We start from the raw sequence: 11,493 nt of genomic DNA on the forward strand, positions 1-11,493 counted from the left end.
CATGCTCGTGGGGAGTGTACAGGGAGAAGGTGGGATTCCAGGAGGAGGGGGGAGAGGAGGACAAGGCAGTGCAGTGCGCCCCAAGCCTGCCAGGGCGGCTCAGAGACGCCGGGCAGCTGGGGCCACAGCGTTTCTGCTGTAAAGGTCTATCAGCCTTTGTGTCTCCCCTTTTGTGTCTCTCTAGGATGACTGGCAGTCATTTTTGACAGACTATGGCCCGAGAGTGGGAACATCAATGACCAAATGTGGTGGCCTAGGGCCAGGACACGTCACCTGATGACCAAGACAGGGTTGAAAGGGAACCATCAGGGCCAGTCCCAAGCCCTCTTGGATACGAAAATAATTCTGCTTCTTGGCAAGTGGCAGCCAGACTTTCACCAGAAAGCAAGCCTGTCCTTCCTGAGCAGCCCCTGGTCCCACCCTACCCAGACAGGGAAGCCTTAGCGAGTCCGCCCCTTCTCCCAGCCAACCTAAGCGCTCTCCCCTCTCCCCGGTGCCCCCAGGAATCTGAGCTGCTCTGGCTGGTGAGGAAACGTGGCTGATTTATGGCGGCCCTTCTTGCACACACTCTGGGCAGTCATCTCGGCTGGATGGGACAGCACAGCCCCTACCCAGAGACCGTGGACGAGGGATGTCAGGGCTGGGGTGCCTGCCCCAAAGGGAGCCACTGTGGCCTTCAAAGTCAGGTTTGGACCCGTCTGAAGTAGCCTCCTCAAGTGATTTACAATTTGCAAACACGTTTTATTTGATTCCTCAGTTTTGCTGGAGCAATTACAGTGACTCAGCATGACAAATCACTCCGAACACCACGGTGTCTACGCGCTGTTAGGAAATGTGTTTGCTTCACTATTTTGCCTGGTGCGGCAACGTTTTAGAAATAGACTCATTCACGTACTTGAAGGCAATTTGTTCCAAATTTTCCCACTAATTTGATTTTAATCTGATAGTTAAAATTCGTGTGACCACATTCCCACTGATTTATAGGGAATAAGCCTTACCTGGCAGCAGTTTCATTGGCCTTAACCCAGGAGTCCACAGGACAAAGGATTTATCCTAGGACAACTGGAAGACACTCGAGTGTGTACTGCTTAACTATACATCTAATTCAGCCTTGCAAGTGCCACTCGCCTGGGGCCAGTAACAGTGAGTGTGGGCTAAAGACCACAGTGCTCTTCTGCAGAGCCCTGGCACATAGTAGGTCAATGGTCCGTGTTGAGCAGATGCATCCAGCCCAGCTGTCCTGGCATGACGCACCCACCGCTGAGCTGGGTGCTACAGGAAAGCAATTTGTTCACGCGTGATAAATAGAAGTTTCCTCTTTCTCCCATCCTGTGATCGGAATGGGCCACGGGAGGTGTGCCTGTGGCACCGGCACGAACCAACTCCTGGCTTTGCCTCTTACTGTCTGTGGGGCCCTCACCAAGTCTCTTCATTTCTCCCGGCTTCCGTTTCCTTTTATGCAAAACATATGCAAAACTAACCCCACATCATCCAGTTGTTGTGAAAGGTAAACAGGCAAAGCTTGTGAGACGCTTGGCTCAGTCTAAGGAGATTGCCATCGCTGTGTGTTAGGGCAGGAGGCGAAGTGGGCACAGAGGCCACGCCCAGCCCCTGAAAGCTCTCCTGGGAGGAGACGGTCATCTGGATAATTTAGGGCAAAATCCTTGTACCCAGAATAACCAAGTTACTGAAGTCATTTTACTGTTGCTTAGATTTTTCTTTTTTCCAGGATACCTTCCATTTGCTTAGGAAACACTTAACAAGTTCCTCCAGGGTGCACAACCCTCTTGCCAGTGACCTTGAAGGCTGAGCCGGAGGTCAAACCCTCCTCCACTGCTCTCACAGAGCAGGCAAGAATGCCCCTTGTGCTTGTCGCAGTAACAGATTCTTGATACCAGTGCAGAATCCCAGGGGATGAGTCCTGGTCAGTGAGGACAAGCATTCTCACATCTGGGGGGCATCAGCCTCCCCAGATCCTGAAAGACCCCCAGTCCTGCTCCACTGGGCCTCGCCACTAACTCCTTTCCATTTGGGAGGCTGGGACCTCAGCGACTAGGGTGGCCCTGCCTCCCCCATTACTGATGGATGGGAGTGGAAGGTACACTTGTGTGTCTGTCGGGGGGTGGACACCTCCCGCCCCGTTGCCTCCCTCAGTTCCCCACTGGGTCACAGCGGCGCTTGGCCAACCAGCTGGTTCCCATTTGCCAACCCAGCTCGAGCCCAGGAAGTGAGGAGGGAGGCTGGCCTCTGCCCTGCGGGACGGCCTGGCTGAGCTCACACGACCAAGGCAGCCCCTGGGGTCCTGGAGGGGTGAGGAAGCCTTCCCCAGAGCTGGGGCCACCAGTAGGAAAGAGCTCTGGAACCTACCCTGCTTCTCGCTTGGCTGCTGGGAATGCCACCACGAGAGTAATTTGGGTTAATGAGCAAACTCCTCAGGCGAGGAGGGAAGGCAGCCTTCCTCTGGGACACCTCTACCACAGGAAGAAGTTAGCTGCCACTTGTCAAGGGAGGGAAGCAGGGATGGGTCGTCCACAGCCAGGTCAGCTGGGCTTGGTGCTGGAAAGGAGAGAGGGCACGTCCGGTCTGGGGGCAACTCCCTGGGGAGAGGGTGACCATGGGGTGTGGGCACAGGTACAGGTGTGAGCCGTGAGCGTACAACCTCGGCGCCAATTCGGAGCCTTGGGCTGGAGGAGCTTTCAGGCCCGGGAGGGGTGAAGGGTCCTCCCAAGAGCGATTCCCATGTTCACCACGGCCCGACCTCTAATTGAGGAGCATCTCTTCTGGGAGAGGTAGAGGCACGTGAGTCATGAGCCAGGACCCTGAGCTGAGGGGAGCTGGGGTCAATGGCTCCGAGCCCGAACTGTGTCAGAGGCAAGACGAGCATCCTGAGCGATGTGCCATTTATGTAATCATGTGGGGCAGCACTGCCCAGGGTGTGTGTGTGAGCCGAACTAGAAAGGAGAGCAGCTCTCTCCTGTTCTCTACTCGCCAACCGGGCTGCACCCCAGGCTCCCCGGAGGCCCAGATGCTCGCCAAGGAGCCCAGGCTGCCAGGACCAGTGATGAGACGAGGGCAGGGGCAGTATCAGCACCTGGGCCCCCCTACACTCCGCATCCAGTGGGAGAGTTTCACCCTCTCCAAGCCCAAATCCACCCAGGGGAGTGAAACGCTCGTGTGTTCCTAAGCCTCTCCTTACTGGCTGCATTCCATGCCACCCTCCCCCCCCCCTCCCCTGCCTCCACCCAACATTCCTCAACTTAATTTACTTGAGTTTTTAATTTTTTAAATTAAATCAACTGCACGTTGTTTGGAACATCTTTGAGAATTTCAGAAATTGGAATGGCATGCCAGAGACACTGCAGAGCCAGGTTAGGGGGCCCGCAAGACCCATCCCCCATCTTCACTCATCATGGCCTGAGAGATCTCTTTCTGCTTTGCGCCTGAGACAAGCCGCAGGATGGCACCCCCGCAGCACAGTGGTTTGAAGGGACCTGCTGTTGGGGGTGGGGAGATGGTTACACAAGGGATGGGTCTGCATCCCCACCCACCGGAGGCGTGAGACCATAAGTGTCCTCGCCTCACCACACACCTGCTGTGTGACCAATCCCAGGTTTGGCGGCCTCTCTGTTTGAGCGTGTCTGAGAGGTGTGCCGAGGTTCCCAGCAGCAAGATGATGAATGGGTGTCCCTGCAGAACAGAGCAACCACAAGAACCTGATCCCAGGACGAGTCACACTGAGCAGGACCAGGACCGGGCCACCTGGCAGCGGAGAGGGGAGGGTGAGTCAGAAACAAACTACCCACCTGCCAGCCAGGTCACTTTCCTGCCCAAGAGAGCTCAGGCTTGGAAGCCAGAGGGCTGCAGGATCAAGGGTTGGGTGTTTCTCCTCCTGCCTCTGGATCCCAGCTTCTAGATCCTTGCCATTCAGGTTGTAGGTGACGCTGGCGGGCTGGACAATCAGGGACATCAGTGCTCCTTGGCTTATCTTGGGGCCTGGGGTTGAAGGACCCTCAGGTGGTGATGGCATCATCAAGATTTCTTCAGCTGTGGCAAAGGGACACTCCAGCATCACCTCCTCTTTCAGATCCCCCCACCCGAGCCGGGATCAGACCATATCAGCCAGTGAGTCAATAAGTCTCCATCAAGCACCCCTGAGGGCTGAGATGGGAGCCCAGCCACAAGGAGACCAGGGTCAGAGGAGAGAAGAGACATAGTATCTAGGAGGAGGATGTCACCATCTGTACCGAATCAGGGTAGGACACCCACCCATGCCACTGCACCCCCAGTTGACTAGGGAATGGCGTTCTGCTATCTCCCAGTGACTGGTAAGCAAGGCCTGCAAGAGGGAAGAAGGAACAGGAGGCTGAAGCTGTGGTCATCTCAGGGCTGCCCAAATAGTTGCTAAGAAGGCAGGGGTGAACTGTAGAGGCAGGGGAAAGGCAAGAGTTGATTTTTCACCTGTTTCTTGTGTCTTTTGCTGTATTGAACTTGGCATTGTACAACATCATGGCCCTTGGCCAAGAGCAAACTGGGTCCAGAATCTCTCATCAGTATTCTTCGAGCCCTGGGTTGTCTGAAACATGGAGCTGTGTTACCAAAGCACAACTAACCATTAAATGGTTCAGTGCATCCCTCATACATTCATTCATTAGTTCCAGAAAATTCTTACCCGTTAATCCTTAAAACATTGCTTCTGCTTCATTTCCTCTCTCCTCTCCATCAGGGACAATATTAATCATATGTTACACCTTCTCTTCCTCTTTATCTCATATGACCTCTTCCATATTGTCTTCTTTTTGTCTCTGTGTGCTACATTTGTGATAATTTCTTCTGACTTCTCTTATAATTTCCTAATTCTCTTCTCAGCTGTGTTTCCTCAGCTATTAAACCTGTCCCTGGAGTTCTTAATTTTGGTTATTGTAGTTTTCACATCTAGACATCAACTTGATTCTTTTGCAGATGTGCTATGTTACTTTTCATAGATTCCCATTCCCTGCAATTATTTTTAAGCAAGTCATATTTCTTTAAACGTGATATGCACAGTTCTTTCATAGTTAATAATTTGCGTCGTAAGGGTCTATTTCTGTTTTCTGTTGATTCTTCTAGTTTTTGCTCTAGTGCCTTATTTTCTTGTGTGTCTGATCTTTGACTATGTTCACGTCATTGTTTTAGAAAAAATTGTTTGCAAGAAAAATTTTTGATTTATCACAACAGTACCTTCCACTTGAGAGCACTTTTATTTGCTCCTGCCAAACATCGAGGAATACTACTAGTTCAGGACCACCTTAACCCACCTTTAAGGATAGCCCACCTAGGAGATGAGACTTAGATTGCAAGATCATGTGAGGGCTGGTCTACTTCTGGTTCACCCATATCCTGATGGTGTAGCACTTTGGAGTTCCACATCAATGTGGGATGGTGTCTTATTATATGGACCCACCTGTGTGAGCCCTGAGATTTGATTTCTGTCTCTCTCATTTCATGAGGCCGTCAAAATAAAATTCAAATTTGTTGGTATCACAGACAATGCCTCAAGGAAAAAAAAGTGGCTTCTCCTCTTGCTTACCTGTCTGGATTCCTGTTCCCCCCAATTTTGGCCTGGCAATTCCCTTTGGTACTGCCAACTCTTCAGTGCTTTTAATGTTTTTAAAATTTTATCCAGCATTTTTAGTTGTTTTCAGTGCGAGGATGGGCCCAAATCATTTGGCCTGCCATTGATTACTGGAAGCTGGAAGTTCTCTGTCATTCACTCAGCAAGCATTGGTGAGGTGTCTAGTGTGTGCCCGGAAGCCACTGTGCTGGGCAGATCAGCAAACCAGACAGTCAGAGGGGGATCTTGTGGTGCTCACCGTCTCTCTAGGGAGACAGACAATAAACAGAGAGTTACTCAGTTGATTAGTTAATTACTGCTGTGATGAGGATTGCGAAGTAAGGAAACTCAGGAGTGATGAGAAGGAGACCTTGCTTGCTTCGTGGGCTCAGAGAAGTCATCCCTGAGGGATATGATTTTTAAGCTGAGATCGGAAGAATCGGTGGGATTTATAAGCAGTCGGGGGCTGGATGGAGAGAATCCAGGCAGAGGGAACAGCATATACAAATCTCAGCAGTAGGAAGGAGCATGACATTCTAGGTACCGAAAAACGTCCAGTGTGGCCACCGTACCTGGCACGGTGGGTGGAGGATGAGAGGTGAGGCTGGAGGGCAGCTGAGTCAGACGATCAGTCTCTCACAAGCAGGGGTTCAGACTTTGGTCAATATGCCAAGAGCAGTAACAGCCGTGGAGAACATCAAGGTCAGGCTTGCTTGTTACCATCCCTCTGCTGAAGTGTGGGGGATGGGAAAGGGCATCAGTGAGGCCAGTGAGGGGGCTTTGCGGCACAGAGGTGGACGGATTCAAGAGATGTTTCGGGGATAAGAGAAGAAGGATTTCCCCCAAGTTTGACCACAGAGCTGTCGCAGAATGCCTTCCCGGATCCTGCTGGTTTGCTCTCGGGTCCACTCGACACCTCCTCTCTGCCCTGGGAGTCTGGCCTGTGTGGGCCACACTGAGGACCTCCCGGGCCTCTGGCTTCCTGTTGGGTTTGGCCAATGATAGGTACCAGCCGGAGGTCAGAGGGAGGAAGAAGAGAGAGCTTGGGGCGTTTTATCTCTGCTCTCTTTCGGCTTCAGCACCCCATCTGCATGTCCACAAGACTACAGCCCCCCTCGGGTAAGCCTGTGCTCTGCCCTCCATGGGTCCAGTTCTCACGGGGCTCTGGCAGCACGAACTCCTTGCCTCACCCCTGGAGCCCTATGCTGGTGACCACTGCCGCTGTGGCTAGTCTCTGGGGACCTTGACATCCCTCCTTGATTCCCTCAACCCGGGTCACACTCCACAAATGGTCCCTTTGTTAACACCCCTCTATTGGAAGCATCCAGGCTGAGTTTGGTTTTCTGCCAAGAACCCTTGAGTGACCATCAATACTCAGGTTTTTTTGCTTTAAAGAATCTGGAGAAGCAAATCTGTCTGGGAATCCTGGAGAGGGGCCAGTCCCTCGTGGCAGCCAAAGGGGTGGTGTCCGAGCCACATGAAGGCCCTGCCGCCATCTGTGTTCCATAAACAAACACCCGCGTGCGTGCAGGGTGAGCCAGAGCCCAGTGACAACCACGGCTGTGACAATTTTATAGAGCCCCAGTATCAGAGAGGACAGAGGTAATTAGGAAAATCATAAACATATCTGGTGTCTTCTGTTTGGCCGCTGGGAGTTCCAGAGGCGTTGCTTTCCAATCCGCAGTCACATTCAGGTTCCAGACACTTCTTAAAAGAAGTGTCCGAGCGGCGGGGGTCAAAGTGCATCTGATTTCTGGGGTGGATGTGATGGACCCAGTGCTGAGTGCGGTTCCGGAAGAACCCACACCCCCTCTCCCTGCTCTTCCCCTCCCTCTCCTCTGTCTCCTGCTTCCCCGCCTCGCTCCGGAGCTGAAGCTCCTTCCCTTCACTTTCACTTTGGAGATGTGTGCTGGGAATGTGAGCCTCTACTCAGAGGTTGACAGATGTTGAGAAATGGGCTCCCAAACATCTTGGGTTCATTTCTGCCCATTCCCCGCCGGCCTCTGTGCTGGGCACTCGGGCACAGAGCCGAGGGGAAGGCAAGAAAAACGAAACGCATCCTCGTGGCAGAGGTTGCCTGGGTGGAGGTGGGGAGGTGGTCAGGGAAGGCCCCCCGGGGAAGCAGTGTTCAGGGGAGACCAAGGTGATGAGAAAGATCCAGGCACTCAGAGGACTTCTCCAGGTAGAGAAACAGAGCAAAGGTCTGGGGGAGGGTCAGCGAGCCGGATGAGGGGGAGGGGCAGAAGATGAGGCCGGAGAGCTGGGCAGAGACCAACCCGCTGGTGGCCTTGGAGTGGGGCAGCCCCACGTCCCAGATGACATGAAGCAGCCCTAGCTTACTCCCCTGTCCCAGCATAACTGTTTATAGCATCCCCTTTGACTCACAAAGTACCCCTGCTTATTCAATAAATGACACGGTCACCCTACTTATAGGGTAGAGCAAGGAAATCTAGATTTTTCATATTTTAACGACAATGGGAAGCCATCAGAGGATTTCAAGCACGGGAGGGACAGGATCCAAGCTTTTTCCTTCATTCACCAAGTATTTACTGAGTTACCCTCCCCGGCTCCAGGGCACAGCAATGAGCCACACTTGGCAGAACTTCTGCCCTCATGGAGTTTACATTCCACTGTTAGAAATGCCGACGTGCGTCTAACAAAATTAACTAACTCTCCACTCTCAGTGCCCTTGACAAGTCAAGGCGCCCGTTGGACAGATAGAAAGATGAAGCCAAAAGAGCATCCTGCTGGTTCTTTTTCTAAATTTAATAACTGGAAAATCATAAGCTACTTCCCATGAAGTCTGCTCCCAAATTTACCCCTGAAGGAGGTCTCCGTGGGGAGCCACTTGCAGTATGGGTTGCCCTTGACTCCCCTCTCACCCACATACCTAGGCTTCCATGGTTGGCGGGCCTAGCTCTGTGCTGGTTGCTCTGACCGGGCCCTCACGCCAGGCTGGTCCTTAGCTCTAGGTAACAGGCTTCCAAATGCTTGCAGAATCCTAGCTTGAGTGATCTAAGGAGAAAGGAGCATATGACACTGGCACATCTCACCCAAAATCCTGCCTCTGTGCCAGGGACTCAGGCATAGAGCCAAGTGCAGTGAGGAGGACAAAACTTGGCCAGATGTGTCTTCAGGCACAGCTGGATCCAGCAGCCTGACTATGTCATCAAGAGTCCTCTCTCACAGCATTTCCTGGTTTGCCATCCTCTGTGCTGCCTTCAGTCTCCTGTTAGAGGTTCCCAGTGACCCAAGGCCTCCAAACAGATACCCAGAATAGAGCTTCAATTTTTTTTTTTTTTAATTTTTGGCTGCGTTGGGTCTTCGTTGCTGCACGTGGGCTTTCTCTAGTTGTGACGAGTGGGGGCTACTCTTTGTTGTGGTGTGCAGGCTCTAGGCGCACGGGCTTCAGTAGTTGCAGAGCGCAGGCTCAGTAGTTGTGGCGTGCGGGCTCTAGGCGCGTGGGCTTCAGTAGTTGTGGTGAACGGGCTTAGTTGCTCCGCGGCATGTGGGATCTTCCCGGACCAGGGATTGAACCCGTGTTCCCTGCATTGGCAAGCGGATTCTTAACCATTGCGCCACCAGGGAAGTTCCAGTTTTTGAATAGTTCCATCAGAAATCCTGGAATTAGATTCTCTTGGACCATAGCTCCTCACTGAACAGCTAGTATCTCCAGGAGGATGGAAGACACTAGTTGGCCAATCCTGAGTCATGTTCTTACCCCTGCCATAAACCCTTTGGGACGGGGAGCCAGCCTCACTCATACTGCAAGGAATGAGAGTGGGGGAGGGGGAGGTTCTCCGAGGAAAATCCAGGTGTTTGGGCTGGAATGAGAGAAAATGAGGCAGGCAAAAAACAGCTGGTGTCCACTGTACCGGTGTCCCTGAAAGAAATAGAGCCCGTGGAGAGTGAAGACGACTCAGGGTGACTCCTTGCTTCCAGAGAAAAAGCAAGTTCACCACCCTGGGGGAGGCAAGTGGGGGGTTTCTGGCAACAGCTGTTGTGATCGGGGCCCCAGATCCCTTCCTTACTTCTGCCCCACCTCAGGCTACCAGCAACCTCTCCGCACAGGCAACACAGGTCCTCTGGGCTCCAGGCTATCCTTGAGATCTGTGACTCTAGCCCATGGAGGCGGGGCTGCTGGGGACACACGTGGCGATGGACAGCTGTCCCAAGAGAGACTTCAGAGGGGCTCCAGGCAGAAACCCCCCGTACTGCTCCCACCCAACACCTACCTGGGGGGAGATGAGAGGCTGAGAGGTATAACCCGAGGCCTCTGGGGTCACTGGCTCCTGTCCCCCATGGGCCCCTGGAATACCTTGATCCTAGCCCTCCTGAGGCCTCCAGCCCTGGGGTGGGAATTCTGCTTCCTGATCCCTAGGACCAGAGCTGGGGGAGGGGGAAGGAGCATGGTGAGGGGATGGGGGTGCTGGCTACGTAGGGGAGGTTAGGAGAGGACTCCTGCCCTTCTGGCTTTAGGAAGAACCTCCAGAGGAACAGGTGACCCCTCACACTCCTTGTCACCTGTACTCAAGGATGCTGCTTGATGGTGGGGAAGGAGAGCCTTTCACTGAGTACCAGTGGCCTGCAGACGCTTTTGCAAGTTTCTCAGCTGCTCCAGGGATGGTCCCACACCAGCCTGCCCACGGGAGGAGAGGGAGGAGGCTCCCGAGGTCCACTGGACTTCATCCAGGTTCTCTAACTATAGATGGGGAAGCCGGTACCCACCATGAGGCTGCCCCCCTCCCCAGCCTCCCTCCTGCCGAACAGAATGAGCAGTGAGGTCAGGGAGGCAGAGGCCTGGGAGGTGAGAAGCAAGGCCGTCAGAAGCAGCACAGCACTCATCTCTTCTGCTAGGGTGAGAGGCCCCAGCTCAGGAAGGGAGGGGGGCACCGTGGCCCAGGCTGGCAAGTGGGGAGCCCTGCCAGGGACAAGGAGGAGGGCTTCCTCTCAGTGTCTTCATGCCACAAGATGTAAAATAATCCCCTCGGCTCAGAAAAACACATTTTATGGCCGTCTGACTCATTTCCCACAAAGCTAGGTTCAACCCCCAACCCCCCAGCACGTGTAGAGCTTTTGTTTTGAAAAATAAAAAATATGTTGAAAATTTCAGGATGACTTTTAGACATAAATTGTTCCCTTCCTCACCCTCGTCCCAGACCCCCCTCACCTAATTTCCCAAACGCTGGCTGCCAGAGCCTCAGGAGGACCCAGTCCAAGTGGGTGTGGGATGACTCTGGTCCACACAGCCCCCGGGGCCAGGCCAGCGGATGCCTGCTGGGCATGGAGATGGGCCAAGGGGCCCTCCAGGGAGGTGGGCCTCCCTGGCATCTGCTGCAATGCCCTGATCCTTCCGGTTTGGGGTCCCACGTGGGCCCCAACACCCGCTCCAAGCCATGCAGTCTCTCCAGAGATCCCGGGACACAGGTAATGCCTGGCTGGTTCCTCCCCACCCTGCTACTCTAGGCTAAGGGTTGCTCCCGAGGTGACCTCAAACACCCAGCTGGGATTCGCCCCAGCCCTCAAGGCCACACTGCTCCTCCCCAGGCCAGCAAAGAGTGGTGCTGAGTCTCACTGCCCCTGGGACCCTGCAAGTGAAGCACAGGTGTCCTCTGTTCCCCCAGGTGCATCAGGGCTTTCGATTACCCCACACACACCCTGGGGCTTGGTCTCTTGGCTCCCTCTCACTCTGCCATTCCTTTCATTTCCCAACAGTCCTGAACCGTGGGCATCGGCATCCCCATTTCTCAGCAGGAAGAGGAGCCCGGACAGCACGTGACCCATGGCAGCTGAGGGAGGCCTGAGGGCAGACCAGTGGGCAGCTTCACGTCTCCTGCTGACTTCCAGACAGCCCAGGAAGAGCACCCCGGTCGGAAGCGCAGGGCTGGGCTGGAGGGCCATCC

This window comes from Balaenoptera musculus, chromosome 19 (assembly GCF_009873245.2).
Source record: "Balaenoptera musculus isolate JJ_BM4_2016_0621 chromosome 19, mBalMus1.pri.v3, whole genome shotgun sequence".
In the NCBI taxonomy this organism is placed as follows: domain Eukaryota; kingdom Metazoa; phylum Chordata; class Mammalia; order Artiodactyla; family Balaenopteridae; genus Balaenoptera; species Balaenoptera musculus.